Raw genomic sequence first — 24858 nt, 5'->3', positions numbered from 1 at the left:
GGTCCAAATACCTTTGCAATAATGTACATTTCTATATATTATAAACACACGTCAACAATGATTAATCATATAATTTCACTGAGCCACAGAGAGCGCCTCCTAGTGGATAAACTACAATCTGTAGACATTCTTAAAGCGGTAGTATCCCGCTTTTTGACACTTACCTACAGGTAAGCCTATAATAAAAAGGTACAACTAATATCTCGTAAACCGGCACGGTTTAGGAGATATTTGCAGTGCATGCAGCCGCTCACGCGAGCGGCGCATGCGCTCTGAAGGTCCGTGGGGGACCTTCAGTTTTGCTTGCTGGGAGCTTGCCGGAAAATTGCGCGGGAGTGACGTCATCGCGGCACCAGCCAATCACAGCGCCGGAGCCGCCGAACCTGGGAGAGACGCCGAGGGATCATGGCAGCGCCCGCAGCAATGTCCAGGGGTCCGTGTCGGGGCTTCGTTCTAAGGTAAGTAATACATAATGAGCTAGTATGCGATGCATACTAGCTCATTATGCATTTGTCTTGCAGGTTTTTTTTTTTTTTTTGGGTGTACAACCGCTTTAAACGGGTTTGGCACATACAAGTTTATGGGAATGCATTAACACCACTTTAACACCATTGTTAAACCAGAGTTCCATCCAAAAGTGGAAGCTCAGCTTATCTGTCTCCTCCTCCCGACCCCCCCCCCAACTCTCTGGTACCACATTTGGCACCTTTTGTGAGGGGAGAGCAGGTACCTATTTTTCCACTCAAGAGCTCAGCCCCCCCCCCCCCATCCTCCTGCCGCCGGGCCATTCAGAACGCGCAGTGTGCTTCACGCATGCGCAGTAGGGTACCAGCTGTGAAGCAGCAAGGGTCCACTGCCGGTTACCCTTACAATGGAGGCATGAGCCGAGAGCCGATGGAAACATAGGCTGGGGTGCCGACATCGCTGGATTCCAGGACAGGCAAGTGTCCTAATATAAAAAGTCAGCAGCAGACCGTTGTTTTATCAGTTATGAACACAGGGATCCTGTGTTCCTCTTATTTAGGAACAGGTCTCTGTGTTCTTGCAGAAAGCCAATCCCCCTCACAGATAGAAAGCACCCTCTAGGGACTCATTTAAACCTTTGATCGCCCCTGGTGTTAAGAGCTTCCCTGTCATTGTCATTAGTACAGTGACAGTGCATATTTTTAGCACTGATTACTGTAGTAATGTCACTGGTCCCCCAAAAACGAGTCAAAAATGTCAGTTAGGGGTCCAAACTGTCCGCCGAAATGCCGCCATTAATAGTAAAAAAACTAAAAAATATTTCCCCTAGTTTGTAGGACGCAATAACTTTTGCGCAAACCAATCAATATACACTTATTGGGACTTTTTATTACCAAAAACATGTGGCAAAATACAAATTGGCCTAAAATGATGAAAAAATTTGATTTGTACATTTTTTTATTGGGAATGAGATATAGATATATATATATATATATATATATATATATATATATATATATATATATATATATATATATATATAAATAATTTTTCCAGAATGGTCGCTCTTTTTTGTTTATAGCAAGAAAAAAAAAAAATAAAAAAATCGCACCGGTGATCAAATACCACCAAACATCAAAAGGAAAGCTCTATTTGTGTGTGGGGGGCATAAATTTTATTTGGGTACAGCGTCACAAAGAAATGGCCTGGTCATTAAGGGGGTAAATCCTTCCAGTCCAGAAATGGTTAAAATTATATATATATATATATATATATATATATATATATATATATATATATATATATATATATATATATATATATATATATATATATATATATATATACATATACACACACACACACACACACACACACACACACACAGAGTTAGCGGTTTCCTATGCACTGTAATAAGATGACGATTACACGCAATTACCAAATACCAGCTTACATGAGAATGCCACAAATGATGCAACTTTCTGGTAAAATAATCAGAGCCGCGTCACTCTGGCTTCGCATGTTTAGACTGACTTGCAAAAAGTGGAGTTATGGATTAACAAGTTATCCAATTACATGCGTGGGTAGAAAACTGGATGAGATTCACCATGGGTGTGGACATCGAAGAAGAGTCAGCTGTTGAGTCCCTGGGGTTAGGTCGCTTTAGAAAGCAATAAGAATGGTCAATGCTTCCCAGTGCATTTTTTCCCCCCTCTTTCTTCACCTAAACCCCTGTTCCCATCAGTGCGATTTTATCGGTCAAATCGCATGTCAAATTGCAGCCTATTGTCAGAAATGTGAGCGCCCCAATCAGTACGACGCTGACTGAGGTGCCGCATCAATTTCCAAAAGTCGTTCCTGCGCTACTTTTGGTGATTTCAATAGACATCAATAGCATGAAGTGGCACAGATGTCTCTGAAGTTGCCCCCGAAGTCAGACTGAAATCGTGCGAGTTCAGATGACCTCACGCGATTTCAAAGCCACATTTAGTGTGAACGAGGTCTTAGGACCAGTGTTAATTTTGGCAGCAAATTTCAATTTAGTTTTAGTCTTAGGACTAAAATGGCATTTTAGTTTTAGTCCCATTTTAGTCTTCTGCAAGTGTTTTAGTCGTATTTAGTCGACTAAAACTCCAGTATATTTTAGTCGACTAAAACGCCCTACATTTTTGTCGACTAAAACTAATTTTAGTCATCTATAATCAAATGGGTGTAGTGCAATTGTAATTTGTAATGCATTATTTAAGCATTTCTAGCAATTTCCAAACTCATTATATACTACTGCTGGTCCTGGAGTGAAAAATCTAATATGTTATTATTTATGCTTTGAGCATGCACCAGTGTTAATTTTTGGCAGCAAATTTCGATTTAGTTTTAGTTATAGTCTTTTGACTAAAATGCCATTTTAGTTTTAGTCGTATTTTAGTCATCTGAATTGTGTTAGTCGACGAAAACGTTTTAGTCGGTTTTAGTCGACGAAATTAACACTGCTTAGGACTAATTTATACCACCTGCTTTTTTTCTGCATCCAAAATGCATAGAAAGTAGGTTGCATGGTTTTCAATGACCTAGTTCACACCAGTACTTGCAGTTCCAAAAAATAAAAATAAAAAAGTAGAACATGCTGCATTTTCCAGCACAGAATTGTACTGAAACGAGCTAAAACGCATAAAAAACGCACCAGACCCTAGTACTCTTCCGGGTTCGGCGGTTCTGGCGCCACGAGTGGCCGGAGCCGCGATGATGTCATATGCATGTGGGAGTTCACTTTCCAGCAAAGAGTCAGCAAGGAGCTCTGAAGGTCCGCCGGACCTTCAGAGCGCATGCAACGCTGGTATCAGTGGCTGCATGCAGGGCAAATATCTCCCAAACCGTGCAGATTTAGGAGGTATTAATTTTACCTACAGGTAATCCTTATTATAGGCCTTATCATAGGCTTACCTGTAGGTAAAAGTTAAAAAGCGGAGTATATACTACTAAGGTTAAGAAAAAAAGTAAATATGCAAAAATGAATATTTAGCTCTTTTTGTTGTAAGAGGAATGAAGGAATATCATAAGGGCTGATGGTAATACCCCTATATAGGAGGAGAATTACCGATAAAAGGAGTTTAGGTTAGAATTTTCAACAATTATTAAAAAAAATAAAAACATCAAAAAACAAACCTATAAAGAAGTAGAGGTAGTTTAAAAAAGGAGATGATAGGAGGGGAGGGAGGGGATGGAGGGAGGGGTTGGGTTGTTTTGTGAAGAAATTTGACATTTTTCTTATTAAAATTTATATATATTTTTGTATAAATTTGATGAAAAATTAAAAAAAAAAAAAAAAAATACATGACACTGGACTGCACCAAAAACGCACTGGAATGCATCAAAAATGCGCACGCAGGAAAGCATCCGGAACGCGTGTCTATGGGGTGAACTGGCCCTAAAGGTGTATGACCAAGCTTTAAAAACAAAGCATCTAAAGCCCCGTACACACGTACCGATCGTCGGCCGAACGATCGGCCGTCTTTTGTCCAGGGCTGTCGTGTCTGTTGAAAACTGCAAAAGACTTTTGTCGGCCAACAGCCGACTGCAGAAGTGATGTCATGTGATGGTTAACTTTCCTTGTCTTTTTTCTTTTCTGAGCATGCCCAGTCTTGCTAATCGGCTGTCTGTCTGCCGAATTCTGTACTGACTGACAAACAATCGGCCGTTCTGCTGTTGGCCCACAAAAATTTTAATGCTTGCACGACAGATTCTGTTCGGCTGAAAATGCGCTGTCGGCTGTCGGAAGCATCATACTAACAAGCCTACAATCGGCCGATCGGTACGTGTGTACGGGGCATTAGTTTCCCCTCATGCCAAACGTCCGTACAGAGGCACCATACTGGGTGTTTGACCAGCAGGGTTACAGGATTTGACAAGGACACAGCAAAAGGTAGGAAATGATCGGGGACAGAAGGTAAATAAGTGTGATGTAGACAAACATGGATGGTCAAAGGCCGTGTATTTGCACATGTGGGAATTTTGACACTTGCAGAGTAAGAAGGGGGATAGAACTTTGGTTCACCTGGAACAAAAATAATTCCTACCAAGCCCCCCCGATACTATTGACACATACACTCTAAACAGATGAGAAGTCCTATTTGCTTCCCCACAATGAGCAGCAGATGCAAAAACTTTTTCCAGCTTCGTTAGAGGAAACAGCTGTCCAATGTTTCCTCTTTGTAGATCACAGCCCTCTAAGATTGTTTGCTCCAGTAAACTTTTGGCACTCCAAACCAAAGCATGAAAAGGGAGGATGACCCTCGGCCTCCATCCTGCTCCCCGGGTTTGCCAGACAGTAGTGAAGAGGCAGGTGACACAGTGTCACAGTCTGCTGCCTTGTGTGTGACATCTGGACAAGAAGCAGCGTCAAACCACACAGGAAACCACCAATCCCACACCGAGGCAGAGAGCAGATGTGGGGATCGCCCACCGCGATTGTGTAACCGCGATCAGCGCAGAAGAAAAAAAAAAAAAACTGCAGACTAAAAAGAACACCGATGTTAACCAACGATCGGCTGTGAATCATTTCCCCATGTTACTCACTTTTACAATAGAGATCATTAATAGTAACGTAATGGGCCAAGTAAACCACATTAACTCCCAGCAACGCATTATTTACTACCATAAGAACTTGGATGTCAAATTCTGACCCACTGCCAAATTCTAACCCACTGCCAAATTCTGACCCACTGCCTCATTTCACAAGATCCTAGATTGTAAGCTCTAACGAGCAGAGCCCTTTGATTCCTCCCGTATGGAATTGTAACTGAACTGTCTGCTCGTGTTGTAAAGCGATCCACAAACTGTTGGCACTATATCCTGAATAATAATAGTAAGAATCATCATACTAAAAAATGGCTGAGATGGGCTTACTATATATCTACATAGTTAGGTTGAACAACGACACAAGTCCATCTGGTTCAACCAATAAAAACAAAAAAACGTAAAAGAAAACCCAACCATACAATCCCACACACACAATCCTATACCTGCTGTTGATCCAGAGGAAGGCGAAAAAACCCCAGAAAAGCATGATCCAATTTGCTACAGCAGGGAAAAAAAAAAAAAAATCCTTCCTGATCCCCCGAGAGGCAATCTGATATTCCCTGGATCAACTTTACCTATAAATATATTAGTACCCAGTTATATTATGTACACCCAGGAACGAATCCAGGCCTTTTTTAAAGCAATCTAGTGAGCTGGCCAGAACCACCTCTGGAGGGAATCTATTCCACATTTCCACAGCTCTTACAGTGAAGAAACCTTTCCTTATTTGGAGACTAAATCTGTTTTCCTCTAGACGTAAAGAGTGCCCCCTTGTCCTCTGTGATGACCTTAAAGTGAATAACTCAACACCAAGTTCACTATATGGACCCCTTATGTATTTATACATGTTGGTCATATCCCCCCTTAATCTCCTCTTCTCAAGAGAGAATAAATTCAGTTCCTCTAATCTTTCCTCATAGCTGAGCTCCTCCATGCCTCTTATCAGTTTGGTTGCCCTTCTCTGCACTTTCTCCAGTTCCAGGATATCCTTCTTGAGAACTGGTGCCCAAAACTGAACTGCATATTCCAGATGAGGTCTTACTAATGATTTCTACAGGGGCAAAATGATACTAATTCAGGTATCATTCAGAAGACTATCCAGTTTTCAAATAATTTTAAAGTAAACCTATTATGAGAAGAGAAGCCGCCATTACTGGCCAATGCTACTGAAAAATAATGTGTGCCCAACTGTCATTTGTTTCAATACTCTGAATTACGGACCTGGAACGAGTACTCGGATACACTGTTCTGGTCAGCAAGCATCAATTCCAGAGGATCAGTAACAACCAGATAACGTAAAATGGAACTAAACCCATCAGTTTAACGGTTTCAAAACACAGTTGCATTCTCCACATGCTGGGAATGTTAACTGTCACATTTGCTTGCACTCTGAACCAAACTGTCAAACCAAATGGCTGAAGTCAAACCTGATCACATGTGCAGCACCATGGCAGTTGCAGACTGGCCATACATGACAAACAATTCCTGTGACTCAGCCGAAATTGGAGCTGTGGGTGGCCATGAAAACACCACCCGGCTCCAACCGAGAAATTAAAAAGGATAAAGGCAAGAAAAAAAAAAAAAAAAACCGCCAGCTAAAAACATGACAGCGGTTATGGTTTGGGTATGCAATAGCCGGCAGAAGGAAGCTTCATTCATGTCATTTATCAAGGATTGGGTAATCTTTGGATTTCTCTTGGGTAGCCCTGTGAAATCGTTAAGTGTATGACCAACTTTTCATCTTCAAAAAAGGCAATAACCTTTGCTCTTCAATTCCAAATCCCTTTTGACAGGCCATTAGTGAGCAGCTGAGCATTACTAGAAAACAGTGAGAGAAAAAAAAAAAAAAGGGGGGGGGGGGCAATTTGGCATCTGCCAAGCCACATAATACCCACAGAAGCCAGTTAGTAATTGTTTTGCTCCAACTTTTCTGAAGCAGCAAGTGTATTCTTGTTTGCTAGAGTTCAAAACCCAATGAAATGCTGTATGTGATACAATGAGTTATCCTTGCAACATCCATGGTTTTCAGCACCCTCTAAATCTTATAAGGTGCATCTCACCCAACAGTTTTTGGCATGGTCACGTGAGCCCACCAGCCCTTATCTAATGAGCTAGCAATATGCAAAACTAATCTCTTATCTTTTACATTTCTGACTATAAAGCTGGCCATAAATGGACAGAAATTCAAATAAAAATTCCATAAAAAGGAAAAGTCTTAGGAAAATTTGTACGAAAATTCATGGAACAGTCCTTTGTTGTTAGATTAGGTTTGTTTTTAACACTTGATTTTGGAACAAAATGGACTTAACCGAACGAAAACCACATTAACTGTTAAAAGCAGGATGGAAAACTCGTTTCTTAGAATTTTCTTGTCACTGCAGTCAAAAACCGACATCGACCTAACCCACTAAATGATTAGAAAACTAACTTTTAGAACCTTCTTTTCCTAAGAATTTTGTTTGAAGTGCTACCCATCTATGGCCAACGTAAAACCGCAACAGGTGCCGTTTTGTTGTGGTCTGTCATGAGCAGAGTCTTTGTAAATAAGCCTTGACATAGATGGTAACACTGTAGGAAAAAAAAAATTATATATAGGGAACGCGGGGGAACGCAGTTCCGGCACCTCCAGCACTGAATTTATGCCATGGCAAGGGGTGCTGGGGGATCTATTTTTGCACGGTATCTATTGTTGCTGGTGGAGGCTCTTTTGATACTGGGGGTTAATTGTTGCTAGAAGGGATCTACTGTTTCGGGAGGGGTCTACTGTTGCTGGCTGCTAGAGTCTATTGATGTTGGCTGCTGGGTGATCTTTTGCTGCTGCTAGGGGGGGGGGGGGGGGGGGGGGAGTCTATTGCTGCTGGCTGTGGGGGGATCTATTTTATTGCTTTTCTTGTTATCATAACCAAATTCCATACATTCCACTACAAAATTATACTTGGCTCTATATTCTCTAAAAGGGACTGTACTGAAAGCTGGGTAGGGGGTGGATTCAAAGGTTCGGTGCTCGGAGGTGGTAGGGGTGGAACCAAGGGTTAGTGCTCAAAAGGTGGGTAGGGGGCGGAGACACAAAGTAACTTAGAAGGGGGAGTTCCTGCACCTATTCTCTGAGAAAAAAAGCTTATATATATATATATATATATATATATATATATATATATATATATATATATATATATATATATATATATATATATATATATATATATATATATATATATATATCAGAAAGAACGGGCACCAACCTTGCGCATTACCCAAGTGATGTTTATTGGTATAAAAAGAAAGTAAATATACTCACAAACAAGTCAATCATAAAAGCATTTTAATGAACACAAAGGGATCGGGTCACTGGGACCAAGTAGAGCACGCCGGAGGACATTCCAAATGGAAAGTCCCCCGACGTGCTGGACACGGTCTTGGTGACCTGGTCGCTTTGTGTCCATTGTGGACTTTGAAATGCTTTTAAGATTGACTGTTTGTGAGTAGATTTCCTTTTTTATACCAATAAATATCACTTTTGTATACGCAAGGTTGGGGAGTGCTCTTTTCGTTTCTTCTACAGTGTTTCCATTGGGTTACCCAACCCCTAGAGCAGTGGTTCTCAAATCCGGTCCTCGGGACCCACCAACAGGCCAGGTTTGCAAGATAACTAAATTACATCACAGGTGATCTCATTTCCTTCTCAGTGATTGCAGTATTCTAGTCTGCATCCCCCAAGGTAATACTTAAAATCTGGCCTGTTAGTGGGTCCCGAGGACCGGATTTGAGAACCACTGCCCTAGAGGGCAGCAAAATCTGTGCATTTACCCAGAGCCATAGAGATCCTAGGCAATATCCACCACCGTCATATCACTTTTGAGCACAGGAGATTTTGTCTGTCAATAGATATTAGTAATAACTCAGAATTGAAAGCGAAGTGTCAAAAAAGTGTTTGGCATTCTCCGTATTGTTCCTTAGCAAACCTACTGCACATATCTAAAAATGTAAAAGCTATGATCCAAGCACTAGACAATTTGCTCTCCCAACCTGTATGTCAACCCTGCCATGCACATGTGTGGACTTTGCTTGTCTGCTGTATGATCAACAGAAATTTGGCTTGTTCTCAAGTGGTGGAACAGAGCGATGGACAAACACCTCATAACCAAGGCAGCCATAAACCATCAAGTCTATGTAGGGGGGGGGGGGGGGGGGGTTGGAGCACCCCAGGTTTAAAAGATAGTGGGGAAATTTGAATACGCAAAGCCATGTTTAAAATGAAAAACAAATTTTGGAAGAATTTAAAGCCATAAAACTCCCAACAAAATGTTCTGGCAGCCCACACACGACTACACTAATGCCCCGTACACACGTTCCAATAATCGTACGACAAAACTCGCTTTCGACCTGATCTCACGATAATCTGATCGTTAGTACACGGCTTTCGACAGCCAATCACGATAGTTGGTCCAACAAAATCCGAAGGGACAAACAGGAAAACTTCTGTCGTACGACATATTCTCGAACGATAATCGTTTCGTCAGTACAGTATTTGTACGATAAATGTCGATCGAAAAATACCACGCATGATGGGAAACCGTAAAACAATCCGCAGGGGTCAGACGTATATACATCACTTCCGATACGTAGCTACGAAAAATACACTTGGTCAGTGAATCGTACGAAGAAAATCTGATGGTTTGTACGCAGAGTTGGTTTAGATTTTAGTAACATGCAACAATTTACGAAACATTAGTCGTACGATTATCGGAACGTGTGTACGGGGCATAAGACATGGGCTGTCCGTTTGATGCAGAGAGTGAAAACGCCACACTTCTACAAACTACCACTAAAAAACAGAAAGCACTGACAGAAGAACAAGCCAAAAACCATAACATCCACCTCTAAATATTACTGGAAAATTTTCGCCATGGGCTGTTAAATATGAAAGTTTTTCAATCGTTAACATTTTTCCAAATTCCCCTTTAGCATAATCACTTATGTGAATCCCCACAAAATATTACAATCTCTTAACTATAACAGCATGCCAGGGTACAGGTACAAATGGCCGAGTAACTGCCCCAATAACCTATTAGCCCACCTGGCTTCTGGCATTTGCAGGGCACCTTTGGCACAAGAAAAGGTTAATGGCCGGTCAGACCTCAGCATACGGATCCTTGTTCATCCTCAACATCCCATCACAGGTCCTCTACAACGTCGAGACCTAGACCAGTTACTATATGATGATATTACAGCAGCCAAATGCAACACTGATGATGATCTACAAGTCTACAGAATCCCCTAAGTAGACTCTTCCCCACTCATTAGCGGCTAAATGACCCCTTGACCTCCCATTGACGCCATCGCCAATAATTACAGTTCACAACACATTCAACACTTAATAGGACTTTTAAAGAGACAGTCCCCAAATTATAACTAGTTATGGTAAAAAGGAAAATGGAAACCAATGCAAATGTTTTAGGAGCAAATTAAAAAAAAAACTGAATCTTGCCATTTTGGCCAAAGTACAGGTTTACTAAACTGTAATAAAAAAAAGAAAAGAAAAAAGGAGTTAAAGTACAGAATAATAATTTACCACAGATACCCAGTTAACATTCAGTCCACTAACCTCAAGAGACCAACCATCATTTTGTTGCCTCTAAAAAAGGCCAATACCGTAAAGTTACAAAGCTATTTATAATTTAAAAAATTCCTCAAAAAGGGAACCAAGATTTGGACAGAGAAGAAAAATGGTTAGAACCCTTGTTGGGTTTTTTTGATTGAGCCTGTACCACCATTGGTAGAGATCTCCCCTCACTTCCTGTATGGTCAAAAACTAGATTTTTTAGGTATACCCTCAACATTTTAAGGCTTTTGGCATACCCCACGATCACACAGAAAATATGATATGGATGACTGGCTTAACGTTTCAGATTTCAGCGAAAGCTCTGCTTGATACATAGTGTCTCTCCACCTTCCCAATTGCTATACAGACATACCCCACTTTAAAGTACACAATGGGACCAGAGCATGTATGTAAAACGAAAATGTACTTCTCAATGCATGTAAATACACTAGCTCTATAGGAAATCTTGGTCAGCTTAAAGCGGAGTTCCACCCAGTGAACGTTTTTTTTAATAAAAATACCCCCGGGACAGTCAGGGCTAGTGCATTCCACAATGGATAGCCTCTGATCTGTCCTGGGTTGCACTTACCTGCAAGAAGAAATACTTACCTTGAAAATGCATTCTCCAGCGCTGCCATCTCAGGTGTGGGCAGCTTGAAGCCAGCGCGATCCTCTTCTGTGTCCTCTTCCGTCTTCTTCGGTCCCACGATGCACTGCACTGGCCCCACCGTCACTACCGGGCCGCAGCGTCATCCCTGCATAGCTTCTGGGCATGCCCAGAAGCTGTTTTGCAAGGTATGACGCGCCTACACCGGAACTGACGTCGGGGCCGGTGCAGGCGCATTGATTCCTGGGAGCGATGACGTTCAGCTCCCAGGAATCATTGCAAAGTGGAAGTGGCCGAGGAAGGAGGAAGTGGATGGTAAGGCAAGTATATTTTCTTCTAAACGAGGTAAGTAAAAAAAAAAAAAAAAAAAAAAAATTGAGATTATCCATTTGTTTTTCAGGTGACCCGGAGCGAGAAGATGGAGGTAAGTATCATTTTAGGGTGGAACTCCACTTTAACATGGCAATGCTCCCAAACTTAGGGAGCAGGTTAAGGGGAACCAGGACTATGACATGGTAGATTACCTAGGCAAGCTGGCCGACCACAAAATAGGATATGTTGTAGTCCTGGGTCCCCTCTCGATGCTCCCCAAGTTTGATATCCCTGTCACTTATGGTTTGGGAGTAGTGCCATGTCAAGCTAGCTGACCAAGATTTCCCATAGACGCCAATGTTAAAAATCGGGAGTAATGCAATGCTAAGCTAAGCTGACCAAGCTGTGTCCGTGCTCGCGAGTGTACGTAAAGTGAGTGTACGTAAAACGGGGTATGCCTGTATACTTCTCCCTGTCACAATACAGGGAGACGTCATGGGAGCGTCAATCGTCCCAAATCCTGCCACATGGCGTAAAATTCCACTGGAAGGACTGAGGTCGTCCTTCATAGACACTGTGTGGAAGCTTGGTGAAAGCCAACCATATTTTATAACCTTTACCACAGGTACATTTTTTTTTTGGGGGGGGGGGGGGGGTTCCATGTAGTAAGCAGACCTTGACTTTTAGAACCCATTTACACCACCAATCTGTTGCAGTGCAGTTGAGGCATATTGTAACTCAACGCATGTCCAGTTTTGGAGGAGGAACCAAAAAACCTCCCACACATAATGCAATTTGGTGCAAAGCAATGATGTCAATAAGGCATAGTGCAAGTGCCATTTGTGTTGCAGGGTATGGCTGTTAACCTTATACTTTCAATGCTGTTTGAGACAGAATATAGGACCCTCCATACAGTTGATGGACTAAAACAATTTTGAGCAAGCACCTTTGAAGTTCTGGTGAGATGGTCAAGAAGAATAAAGCAAAGCCTCACAAATATACTGCAAATGGCAGCAGAGAAGGTATGTAGACATGAAACAAGGGGGCTTATTCTTCAACCTAGGACAATGGAGAGAGTCATACAAATACTCTCTTTATGTCGCCATTACCAGCTGTGCTGCTCACAGCCCAACTATGGAACCATTTATTCCAGCACGTGTACAGCTGTGTCGGTCTGTTAGAGCCATCAATGCACGCAATGGAAACCATGACTTCTACAGAGCATCAGTCTGCTAACCAACATCCGCGGCATGGAACTGATCTTACCAAAACACCAATCCCCAATTTGTTCACTTACTTCAAATTAGAAGGGGCACAAAGTGAATTCAATGTTCTTCAAAAGAATTTTGTCGACCAACTAAGGCCCCTTTCACACTAGTGCGACTTGTCCCGCGATTTTGGACCGCAAAAATCGTATGACAAGTCGTTTTCCATTATTTTCAATGAGCCCCATTCATATCAGTGCGACTTGAAGTCGCACCGACTTCAAAGTAGTCCCTGCACTACTTTGGCACGATTTTGAGGCCAAAGACATTCAAGCCCAGTCAAAATCAAGGCAAATCGCGCGACTGAAGTCGCACAAGTGTGAAAGGGGCTTTAAAATGTACAAGCCATGTGTGGAAATACTGCAAAAAAAAAAAAAACACAAGAAAAAGAGGCAAAAAGACATTTAGAGTACATTCAGACCCAGTCAAACTGGTGAATGGCATTACTGTACATCACATTAGGACAGCGCGTTCAAATGAATGGGCGGCTGGCAATGCCAGAAATGTCAAAAACAGACACCGTGTACCATTTCACAGAAGTGTGCTTCCATGTGTTGTGGTGAGCTACAATATGTATTAGAGCTGCGCTGCCTTGGGGAGCTATTCAAAAAGAATGGCACCGCACGCCAAGGGCTCATGCACACTGCAGCTCAAGAAAAATAAAAAATAAATAAAAAACGCTGCTTTTACAGACATTTGAGCTTTTATTTCGCTGCCTAAAACGCTTTAAGAAGCTTCTGCATTTTTTTGGTGCCGATTCGCACATTTTTGAGCTTTTGTGAGCATAAATGTTTTTTACCCCCCACAAACCCTCCCCATAGCTCGTTTTGTTTGTGCTTTTTCAAGCGTTTTTTTGGTGCTTCGGCATCTTTTCTGCTCCAAGGTTCCTCTTTGGTGGGGGGTTTTCTGCCTGTAAGCTCATATGCCTGTAAACCCCTGAAAAAGCCATAGGCCCCTTTAACACATACGTCCGTTTTTCATCCATCCATTGATGGATGAAAAAAAGGACATCAGTGAATTTCTATGGAAAAAAACGAATGATTATTTTATTACATCCATTTTCATCCGCTTTTTTGAACGGATAAAAGCCCCATTTTTCATCCGTTAAAAAAAACGGAACTGGCAAGAGACTGGCCGGCAAGAGACTGGCCGGCAAGAGACTGGCCGGCAAGAGACTGGCCGGCAAGAGACTGGCCGGCAAGAGACTGGCCGGCAAGAGACTGGCCGGCAAGAGACTGGCCGGCAAGAGACTGGCCGGCAAGAGACTGGCCGGCAAGAGACTGGCCGGCAAGAGACTGGCCGGCAAGAGACTGGCCGGCAAGAGACTGGCCAACTGATTAAATGAATGGTCCGTATGTGTGAAAGGGGCCATAGTGTGCATGGACACATTGGCTAACATGGAAGGGAAGGGAGTTTCTATAAAGAAAAAGAAGCGCTCAAAAAAAGCTCAAGCCTGTAGGAGCCGCTACTTTGAGATGCAACGTGCATTAGCCCCAACAGGAGATGTGGCAACTTATTCAGCTGAAAGTTTCATTCTACCGGCTCCTGCTGACCCTTTCCTCATTTTTGGTTTGGATAGGAGAAGCAATAGAAGTGCTGTCTTGCCTTGTTGGGGAGATTTCCATTGACTTCCAGTCCAAGAGGCAACAGAAAGACACGTTTAGCACATCTGAATCCACCCAAAAGACAAAAAGACAGGAAAAGATAAAAGGCCAGAAAAATAGGAGGAGGTCAGGAAACACACCTGCCTTTTCCATTATTACAGTTGGAAAGGCAGAATACCACGAGTGTGTTTATCACCCTGCAGTCTGATCATCTTCATCAACTACAGAAAAGTTCCAGCTGTCTGCCTTTACTCCAAGTTCTGAAACCTCTGGATAAAAACGAGAGCCATGCAAAAATTACTTTCATGCCGGCAACAACCGGCTTCACAGATCTCTCACTTTTGGTAAGGCAGTAACAAGATTTCACCAACAGGGGGCACTGCAGGTGATGTGAAATTGCAGCCAATATAGGAAAAAGTCAGTAAAAAGGTCTGCAGAACAGTCAGGCCACAATCCCATTATGCAGTGACAACACCTTCCTGTACATCAAAAACAGGCCATTCTTTCTGAATGAGCCAACAGTGTAAAGTTAAAAAAAAAAAAAAAAAAAAAAAAAAATAATCACATCTTTCACATGGGTGGCAATTTCAACTGCCCTCTAAAAAGTGATCTATGATAGACCAATTTTCAGAGAGGGAGTTAGAGCAGGAGCTTCCTAGCCTTCAAGAGGTGATCCCACTGCTTCCAGAATGTTTGAGTTTCCACACTTATTGGCTAATACTATGCATACATGGCTCATGCGCATCTACTCCTGATGAGTGGGCAATATGACTCACAAAACGCGTCAAGTTCAAACATTAAGATCTATCCATATGCAATACAGATACTGTAATTTTATTATCATGCTCAATAGTGGTGCACCGAAATTTTGGCCGAAAATGGGTTAAAAATACCGATATTAACCACTTGCCGACCAATCACGTTGACTGTACTGCGGCAAAGTGGTTCGTTATTGTCTGGCGACGTAGACCTACGTCACCAGACATTCCCCCCTCTCTGCGGCTGCTGGAGGCTCGCTCCCGCTGTATTCAGTCACAGTGGGAGTCGGGCCAGGGGAGGAGCGGCGGTGATCACCGCCGCTCTTCCCCGATCGTCGGGGAATCGAGTCTGGAGATCCGCCCGCTTTGTTTACAGTGACAGGCAGGGTCAGATTGCAGGGTTCTGCATAGCTGAACCTGCGATCTGTCCCTGTGTCACTCAGTCACCTCCCCCCAGACACGTCAGTAAGCACCAGACATACATTAACCCCTTGATCACCAATAAAAATGAACCCCTTCCCTGCCAGTGTCATTTTTACAGTAACAGTGCATATGTATAGCCCGGATTACTGCAGTAATGTCACTGGTACCCCCAAAAGTGTCAAAAATGTCAGTCAAGGGTCCGATCTGTCCGCCGCAATGGCGCAGTCCCGCAAAAAAAAAAAAAAAAACAAACACCAAAAATGACAGAAATCTTTCCCTTAGTTAGTAAACGCAATAACGTTTGCGCAAACCAATCAAAATACACTTATTGCGATTTTTTTTACCAAAAATATGTAGCAGAAAACAAATTGGCCTAAAATTATAAATTTTGATTTTTACATTTTTTTGGGGGGGAATTTCATATAAAAAAAAAAAAAGTGAAAAATATTGTTATTTTTTTCAAAATTGCTCTTTTTTGTTTATAGCGCAAAAAGTAAAAATCGCACAGGTGATCAAATACCACCAAAAGAAAGCTGTTTGTGGGAAAAAAAGGATGTAAATTTAATTTGGGTACGGCGTTGCATGACCGCGCAATTGTCAGGCAAAGTCGCACAGTGCCAAATTGCAAAAAGTGGCCCAGACGTAAGACAGCAAAATCCTCCGGTGGTAAAGTGGTTAACACTGACACTGGCGGTCACACATAGGTGTTTGCTATATACACCCCATGTGAACGGGGCCTTAGTGTGCTTTACCACAACACAGCCAAGTGCAATATCCACAGTCTTTGGTAAATTCTGGCTGGTTGCCATGGGTGGCCGACCTTTGTTTTGTACACCAGTGAAGCTCACTATATTACCGGACAGATAAATAAAATAATTTTACCTTTGAACGCCAAGTAAAATTAAAACACAAAATACAGAAAAGTTTCCTGCTGAGGTAAATTAAAAAAGCCATGCACAAGGTTTTTGCTGAGGAACATTTTAGAGTAACGCTGGATACACGCTATACAACTTTTGTTGTTAGATTTCCTTTAGATTTACCTTCAACTATGTAATGCAAGGGCCTGCCTGATTGCATACAAACTGAAAGTGTTTAGGTCTGACCTCATACTATATGGTTTTGGTAAGTCTAAACTCTAAAGGGAAAAAAAAAATCTAAAGAAAATTGTATAGTGTGTATCCAGCTTAAGGCCCCTTTCACACATACTGACCGTTCGTCCGTTTTTCATCCATCAGTTGACGGATGAAAAAAAAAAAAAAACGGACATTAATGTATCTCTATGGAAAAACTGATAACAGATCATCCATTTTCATCCGCTTCTGCTAACATGTTTTTTTGACCGGATAAAAGCCCTATTTTTCAGCCGTCAAAAAACAAATCAGACGACAAAACGGATGTTGACTGAAAAAAAGAACGATGACAAAAAAAAAAAAAAAAATATGACAACTGATGAAATGAACCGCCCGTATGTGTGAAAGGGGCCTAAATGTTTATTTGTCTTTCAGGTTCATGTACAGTATGGATAATCTTTCTGGTTGCCCCAGGAACAATCTCCATTCTTTCAGGCATTCACTACTACTACTAGGCCGAAGTGACATCACTGCCCCCTGAATATTGGCCAATACTGCAAGATGGTTCCTGTTCTGTCTACAATGTCAGGGCCCCTCTATAAATGCCACGTCTCTTTAAAAACTCAGTTGCAGAATGTGTGGGAAAGGTGACAGAAGACCCCGGCAGGGATAAGTTTGCAGTAAACAGCCACAGGGTCTCCATACATCACATGGCGTCACGTGTTTACATCCCCTGGCGTGCCAGGACACGACACCTGGTTGAGGAATGAACAGGAGGTGTATTCCCATAAACTGTTCCTGACACATTCTGTTATATACAATATCTCACAAAAGTGAGTACACCCCTCACATTTTTGTAAATATTTTTTAATATCTTTTCATGTGACAACACTGAAGAAATGACACTTTGCTACAATGTAAAGTAGTGAGTGTACAGCTTGTATAACAGTTTGCTTTCCTCTCAAAATAACTCAACACACAGCCATTAATGTCTAAACCGCTGGCAACTAAAGTGAGTACACCCCTAAATGAAAATGTTCAAATTTGGCCCAAAGTGTCAACATTTTGTGTGGCCACCATTATTTTCCAGCACTGCGTTAACCCTTTTGGGCATGGAGTTCACCAGAGCTTCACAGGTTGTCACCGGAGTCCTCTTCCACTCCTCCATGATGACATCACGGAGCTGGTGGATGTTAGAGACCTTGCACTCCTCCGCCTTCCATTTGAGGATGCCCCACAGATGCTAAATAAGGTTTAGGTCTGGAGAAATGCTTGGCCAGTCCATCGCCTTTACCCTCAGCTTCTTTAGTAAAGAAGTGGTCATCTTGGAGGTGTGTTTGGGGTCGTTATGTTGGAATACTGCCCTGCGGCCCAGTCTCTAAAGGGAGGGGGATCGTGCTCTGCTTCAGTATGTCACAGTACATGTTGCCATTCATGGTTCCCTCAATGAACTGCAGCTCTCCAGTGCCGGCAGCACTCATGCACCCCCAGACCATGACACTCCCACCACCATGCTTGACTGTAGGCAAGACACCCTTTAAACTCCTCTCCTGGTTGCTGCCACACACACTTGACATCATCTGAACTAAATAGGTTTATCTTGTTCTCATCGAACCACATGAGATGGTTCCAGTAATCCGTGTCCTTAGTCTGCTTGTCTTCAGCAAACTGTTTACAGACTTTCTTGTGCATCATCTTTAGAAGAGGCTTCCTTCTGGGACGACAGCCATGCAGACCAATTTGATCATATGTCCATTTCCCAAAGACAACCTCTGGATATGATGCTGAGCACGTGCACTCAACTTCTTTGGTTGACCATAGCGAGGCCTGTTGAGTGGAATCTGTCCTGTTAAACCGCTGTATGGTCTTGGCCACCACACTGCAGCTCAGTTTCAGGGTCTTGGCAATCTTCTTATAGCCTAGGTCATCTTTATGTAGAGCAACAATTCTTTTTTTTCAGATCCTCAGAGTTTTTTGTCACGAGCTGCCATGTTGAACTTCTAGTGACCAGTAAGAGAGTGAGAGCAAAAAGAGACTGAGAGCAAAAACACTAAGTTTAAACACACCTGTTCCCCATTCACACCTGAGACCTTGTAACACTAACAAGTCACATGACACCAGGGAGGGAAATTGGCTAATTTGGCCCAATTTGGACATTGTCACTTAGGGGTGTACTCACTTTTGTTACAAGCGGTTTAGGGTCCATTCACACTAGCGCGACTTGTCAGGCGACTTGGTCGCCTGACAAGTCGCGGTCGGTCGGTCGCTCGCCAGTGAATAGTACAGGACCCGTTCCAATAGAAGCGACACAAGTCGATCCGACTTAGAAAAAGGGTCCTGTACTACTTTGGGGCGACCTGGAGGCGACTTGCATTGACTTCAATTATATGAACCCCAGCAAGTCGTGTTGCGCCAGTGTGAATGGGCGCCTTAAACATTAATGGCTGTGTGTTGAATATACACTGTATACAAGCTGTACACCCACTAATTTACATTGTAGCAAAGTGTAATTTCTTCAGTGTTGTCACATGAAAAGATATAATATTTACAAAAATGTGAGGGGTGTACTCACTTTTGTGAGATACTATATAACAGTCACTATTGTACAGGCACCGGCTCTCCCATGTGTCACCAAAGGCAGCAACGAAGCAGGTGAGAAAGTGGCCAAGTGTGTGCCCCGGTCATGAGAACGCAGAACAAACAAATTCTTTATAAGTCTGACAGGTCTCCATAAGTTTGGTTTTGTTACTAAACATAGGACGGACACTAGGGGCCATATCACTAAAGTCTGTGATAATACTGTGCAATCACTAAAAGTGCCGATAATGGCATGCTGCCTCCCATCAACCTCAATGCAAAAAAAAAAAAAAAAATGTAAAAAAAAAGCCAGCCACATTAAATACAAATTTTTAAAAAACTGTCCGTTTCGGTTTTCGCCCAAGTGCATCCTCCGTTTTGGCACCGGAATTTTTATTTTGGTGCACCACCAACACTGGGCATACAATATCCTACACTCGTGTTTACCTGCACAGGGATGCATCCCCATGCAGGCAATTCAATGGATACCTACTGGGAAACACCCGCTCTACAGACATAACCATTGTGACATCTATGGAGGTACGGGTACCCAAATACAGACAGCGTGAGTTCGGGGACAAGCACCCACACAGATGCCATATTGGAACAGAGTGGCCCAACAGACATCAATGGGACTGCCTGCACAGGAATACACTTACACCTGTGCGGGTAAAAACAGCCCTGCACAGATGTACGGTATTGTACCCATTGTGAACGAGGCCTAAATATTAGGAATTCACACAAATGTACAGAGACTGCACAATCTGACAAAACACGTAAGGCCAGATGAAAGCCTCATGCACACAGCCGTACAACAAGGTGGAGGCGGCACAATCAATTTCCAGAGACCTGCTGCGTACAGCCACCTATTGGATGAATTCAAGGATGTGGCTGTACACGGGTAGGTAGCAGGGGTTGCATAAAGCATGGGCTAGCATTATGCAATCCCTTTAGAGGCCTTCAACTGGCCATACACATAGTCTGATTCTGCAGTCTCTACCTGATTGCCTTCCCAAGACCCGCATCTGTTGGGTACAGCCCACTGAGATGAATTAGCAGCAAGCAATTATGCACTAGGGCAGTGATGGAGAACCTTGGCACCCCAGATGTTTTCGAACTACATTTCCCATGATGCTTAACTACACTACAGAGTGCATGAGCATCATGGGAAATGTAGTTCTAAAACATCTGGGGTGCCAAGGTTTGCCATCACTGCACTAGGGGTTGTGTAATGCATGTACACCGATATATACTCAAAACACTGACAATGGGAGTTTGGAGCATACACCTGTGCTTGTGCCTTATGCTACCCCTGGTGCATACCCATGTCCAGACGCATCTTCTAATTCATCTCATTGGGTGGCTGTATGCAGCAGCCGTGGGGGCCCAGAACAGATTACACTGGCTCTGCACATTGTACGGCTGCGTGCATGAACCCCCAATCAGACACCAGGTCGAGAATGGTAAGTTATATGGAAGTGATAGAAAAGTTTATGTGAATGTAAAAAGTTACGAAAATAGAGAATTGACATGAATGTACTGAACATGCAGCTGCCCGTTAAGGCCTTGAGAAGAAAAAGAAAAAGAAAAAAGAAAAAGAAAGAGGGGGGGAGCTATACCCAGTAAGTATTTTTTGTTCAGTGCGAAAAAGAAAAAAAATATAATTATATATATATATATATATATATATATATATATATATATATATATATATATATATATATATATATATATATATATATATATACTGTGGCGATTTTGGCTCTGAGGAAGAGGGTCCTCCCTCGAAACGCGTAAGCCACATCAGGTTTTGAGGACGCCAATACGCTATCCAGCAGTAGAGAAGTGTCCTGGAAGCGAGCGGTGCCCATTCCCTATATGCTTGTTCATATGCTACGTTTGTGAGTATATTGTACCCTACCCTTCTTTGATTTTAATAAACTTTTAAGTGGTAATGCACTAGGTCAGTACGCCCTTCTCTTGTTTTCTTGTAGTGCCTTTTGGATACCCTTGGTTCTGAGGGGGGCAGCAAGACCACTTCATTTGTGTCATAAAACCGCCTAGAAGATTTACCTTCCCGCATACCACTCGAGCGCAGGAGAGATATTGTTGTCCCTCCTACTACCTGGACAGCGATATGAGAAGCAGAAAACTGAGGAGATCCTCTCTCTGCTCTCCACCCCCACCAGCATGCTCCTTGTTCACACAAGAGAACCACAGCTCAACAGAATGGCTCTATGTGCAGCTTCTCCTGTCCCCAGTTTGAGATCTGCTGTACAGAGACAGAAAGAGGCTGATACGAGTTAAATTAGTGACTTGCATTAAACAAAATCCATTTAGAGAAGCATTAATGAATTTAGAGCTTTTAGATCAGCTGGGGTTCAGTTTTAATGGTTCAGAGTGTAATTGGCTACCATGGAGCGGTCATCTAAGTCATTCAACTCTTTTTCTCAGCCAAATTATTTCCTTCACAAGTCTGCAAACAAAATTCCAACAAGTTACCAATTTACAGGCCTGGGACCCCAATATGGCCATGATGGCTTTGAAGTCCTGACTTTGTGAAATTCAATAGAAAAGCACTAATGAGCATTTTACAAGCAGATTTAAAGCTCTTCCATCTACAGATCAGACGCTGGGTGAGAACGCTGAGAAGTGCTACATTTACTGGTCCCGGGGCCCCTAATAAATGACAAGTCTGGGGGATCACAAAGGTTTGATGGCACTGGGGTTATAGAACCACCTGCCAGGAATTAACACCTTCTAAGGTGCTGCCTGTGACACAAAGGATTCTGGGAAGTCAAACAACAAAGGCCAGACCATAAAATCCTGGACAAATGTGTCATGTAAAACTTCTCATATCCTGGCGGGGTTAAAGGCCGATTACAATTTGAAGTATAACTAAAGGCATACCTTTTTTTTTCTGTTTTGGCGTAGAAAGGGATTAGATCACCCGTCAGGTTTTTATTGCTGTCTGTTCCCCAGTTAGGGAGATCCACCCACTTTTTTTGTCCTGGTGACATCAAGCGTGAAAGAAATGTCCAAATTTTGGGTTGTCACCACAACAGGAAGAGAGGAGAAATTTTCCAATGACTAAAGTTCTGGTGACAACCAGGGATTTTCTCCAATTTCCTAGTTTTGGCTATGGGACAGGGAGGGAAATCTCAAGGATGGCACACAAAGAAGTTTGCCTAATGCCTCGTACACACGCATCGATTATTGGCCGGGAATTTTCGGCTTGTTAATATGATGCTATCGACAACTGATTCCTACTTTTCGGCCGAAAAAAATCTGGTGTGCAGGCTATAAAATTTTTGTTGGCCGTCAACAGAACGGCCGATTTTCCGTCAGTCAGTACAGATTTCGGCAGACAAAAATCTGATGAGCAAGACTGGGTATGCTCAGAGAAGAAAAAACATACGGAAAGTAAACCAGTACATGACATCACTTCTGAAGTAGATTTTTGTTGGCCGAGAAAATTCGTGTGCAGTCTAGGCACATTCCAACCAACTCTGGACAAAAGTCGGACGATCGGTCGGCCGATAATTGTTGCATGTGTACGAGGCATAAGACCCCTTTCATACTTGTACAACCTGAAAGTCGTTTGACTTTGCAGTTGCTTGAGGCAATGCCTGTTTAATCTGGAGGTCAATGGACCTCAAGACCCATCAAAGTCAGACCAAATTAGAGCAGGGTCTACTTTGAAGTCACCCAGATATGAATGGTACTCATTGGAAACCATGGGATATGACTTGTCATGCGACTTTGCAGTCCCAAGTTGCACGAGTGTAAAATAGGCCTTACAGTTATACTTTAAAAGTTGAGGTACCCATCACTTTTATAAGTCACACGAGATCATAGACTCCTGTTCTGTTCCATGTAATGTGGGTCTATAGTCTTCTGTAACTTAAAGTGGAACTAAAAGTCTCCATACTTGTCCAACAGTCCTGCGCTGGCATCTTCTTCTGAGTGCCGGGCTTCTTCATTGGTCAGCAGGGGATGAGTTAATCCTGGGTATGCTCAGACAGGAGGCCGTCTTCTTGGCACTTGAAAACTGGCCCGGCCCTGTAAGCGGAGGGGCTCACGACCTCCGCTTATTTAGTCATAGACAGCGAGCAGGCAGGTAGGGGCATTGTATTGGAGAGACAGTAGGTCTCTTCTGCAATAAAATCCTGCCTGCTCACAGGTATTTACAACAGAACTTCAGTCCTGCTCAAGCCCCACTTCCCATGCCATCTTTTTAACCGCTTGCCGACTGCCCCTGTATATACTGCGGCAGGCTGGCTCAGCTGCGCGAATCGCCATACCTGTATGGCGATCCGTGGGAGCGTTCCGGGGGGGGGGGGGGGTGGTGATACACCGCCATGTATACATCGCATCCCTGAGGAGACCCCCATACACCGCCATGTATATATCACATCCCTGAGGAGACCCCCATACACCGCCATGTATACATCACATCCCTGAGGAGACCCCCATACACCGCCATGTATATATCGCATCCCTGAGGAGACCCCCATACACCGCCATGTATACATCACATCCCTGAGGAGACCCCCATACACCACCATGTATATATCACATCCCTGAGGAGACCCCCATACACGGCCATGTATATATCACATCCCTGAGGAGACCCCCATACACCACCATGTATATATCACATCCCTGAGGAGACCCCCATACACCACCATGTATATATCACATCCCTGAGGAGACCCCCCATACACCGCCATGTATATATAACATCCTGGATATCCCTGAGGAGACCCCCATACACCGCCATGTATATAGAACATCCTGGATATCCCTGAGGAGACCCCCATACACCGCCATGTATATATCACATCCCTGAGGAGACCCCCATACACCGCCATGTATATATCACATCCCTGAGGAGACCCCCATACACCGCCATGTATATAGAACATCCTGGATATCCCTGAGGAGACCCCCATACACCACCATGTATATATCACATCCCTGAGGAGACCCCCCATACACCGCCATGTATATATAACATCCTGGATATCCCTGAGGAGACCCCCATACACCGCCATGTATATAGAACATCCTGGATATCCCTGAGGAGACCCCCATACACCGCCATGTATATATCACATCCCTGAGGAGACCCCCATACACCGCCATGTATATATCACATCCCTGAGACCCCCATACACCGACATGTATATATCACATCCCTGAGACCCCCATACACCGACATGTATACATCACATCCTGGATATCCCTGAGGAGACCCCCATACACCGCCATGTATATATCACATCCCTGAGGAGACCCCCCATACACTGCCATGTGTATATAACATCCCTGAGGAGACCTCCTATATGTTTGCAGTGCACTATGCAGGGCTTGCAGGCCATGCCAGGGTCCAGGGAAGTGTCCCTTAAAAGCAAATAAAAATTATTCTTTAATTTGTGACTGCTTGATTGTTTTTTGTTTTATAAAGTTTTGGAAACCATTGGGCTGGGCATGGGCATTGGGCAGTAATCGTGATGCATCGCGGAATCGAATCGTATCGAATCGTGACCCTAATAATCGTAATCGCATTGAATCGTGAGGTAAGTGAAGATGCGCAG

General features: G+C 43.1%; 1 protein-coding gene across 1 annotated transcript in view; it reads right to left on the bottom strand.

Annotated features, from left to right (window-relative positions):
- The window catches only part of LOC309558340 (gap junction gamma-1 protein-like), a 61003-nt gene that overhangs the window by 6988 nt on the left and 29157 nt on the right, over window positions 1–24858 (bottom strand). The gene's annotated exons all lie outside the window — the stretch shown is intronic.

Source organism: Pelophylax lessonae (genome assembly GCF_965119305.1).
Source record: "Pelophylax lessonae genome assembly, chromosome: 6".
In the NCBI taxonomy this organism is placed as follows: Eukaryota; Metazoa; Chordata; class Amphibia; order Anura; family Ranidae; genus Pelophylax; species Pelophylax lessonae.
Note: the sequence above shows the minus strand (reverse complement) of the source record. Positions and strands in the feature narration are given on the sequence as shown.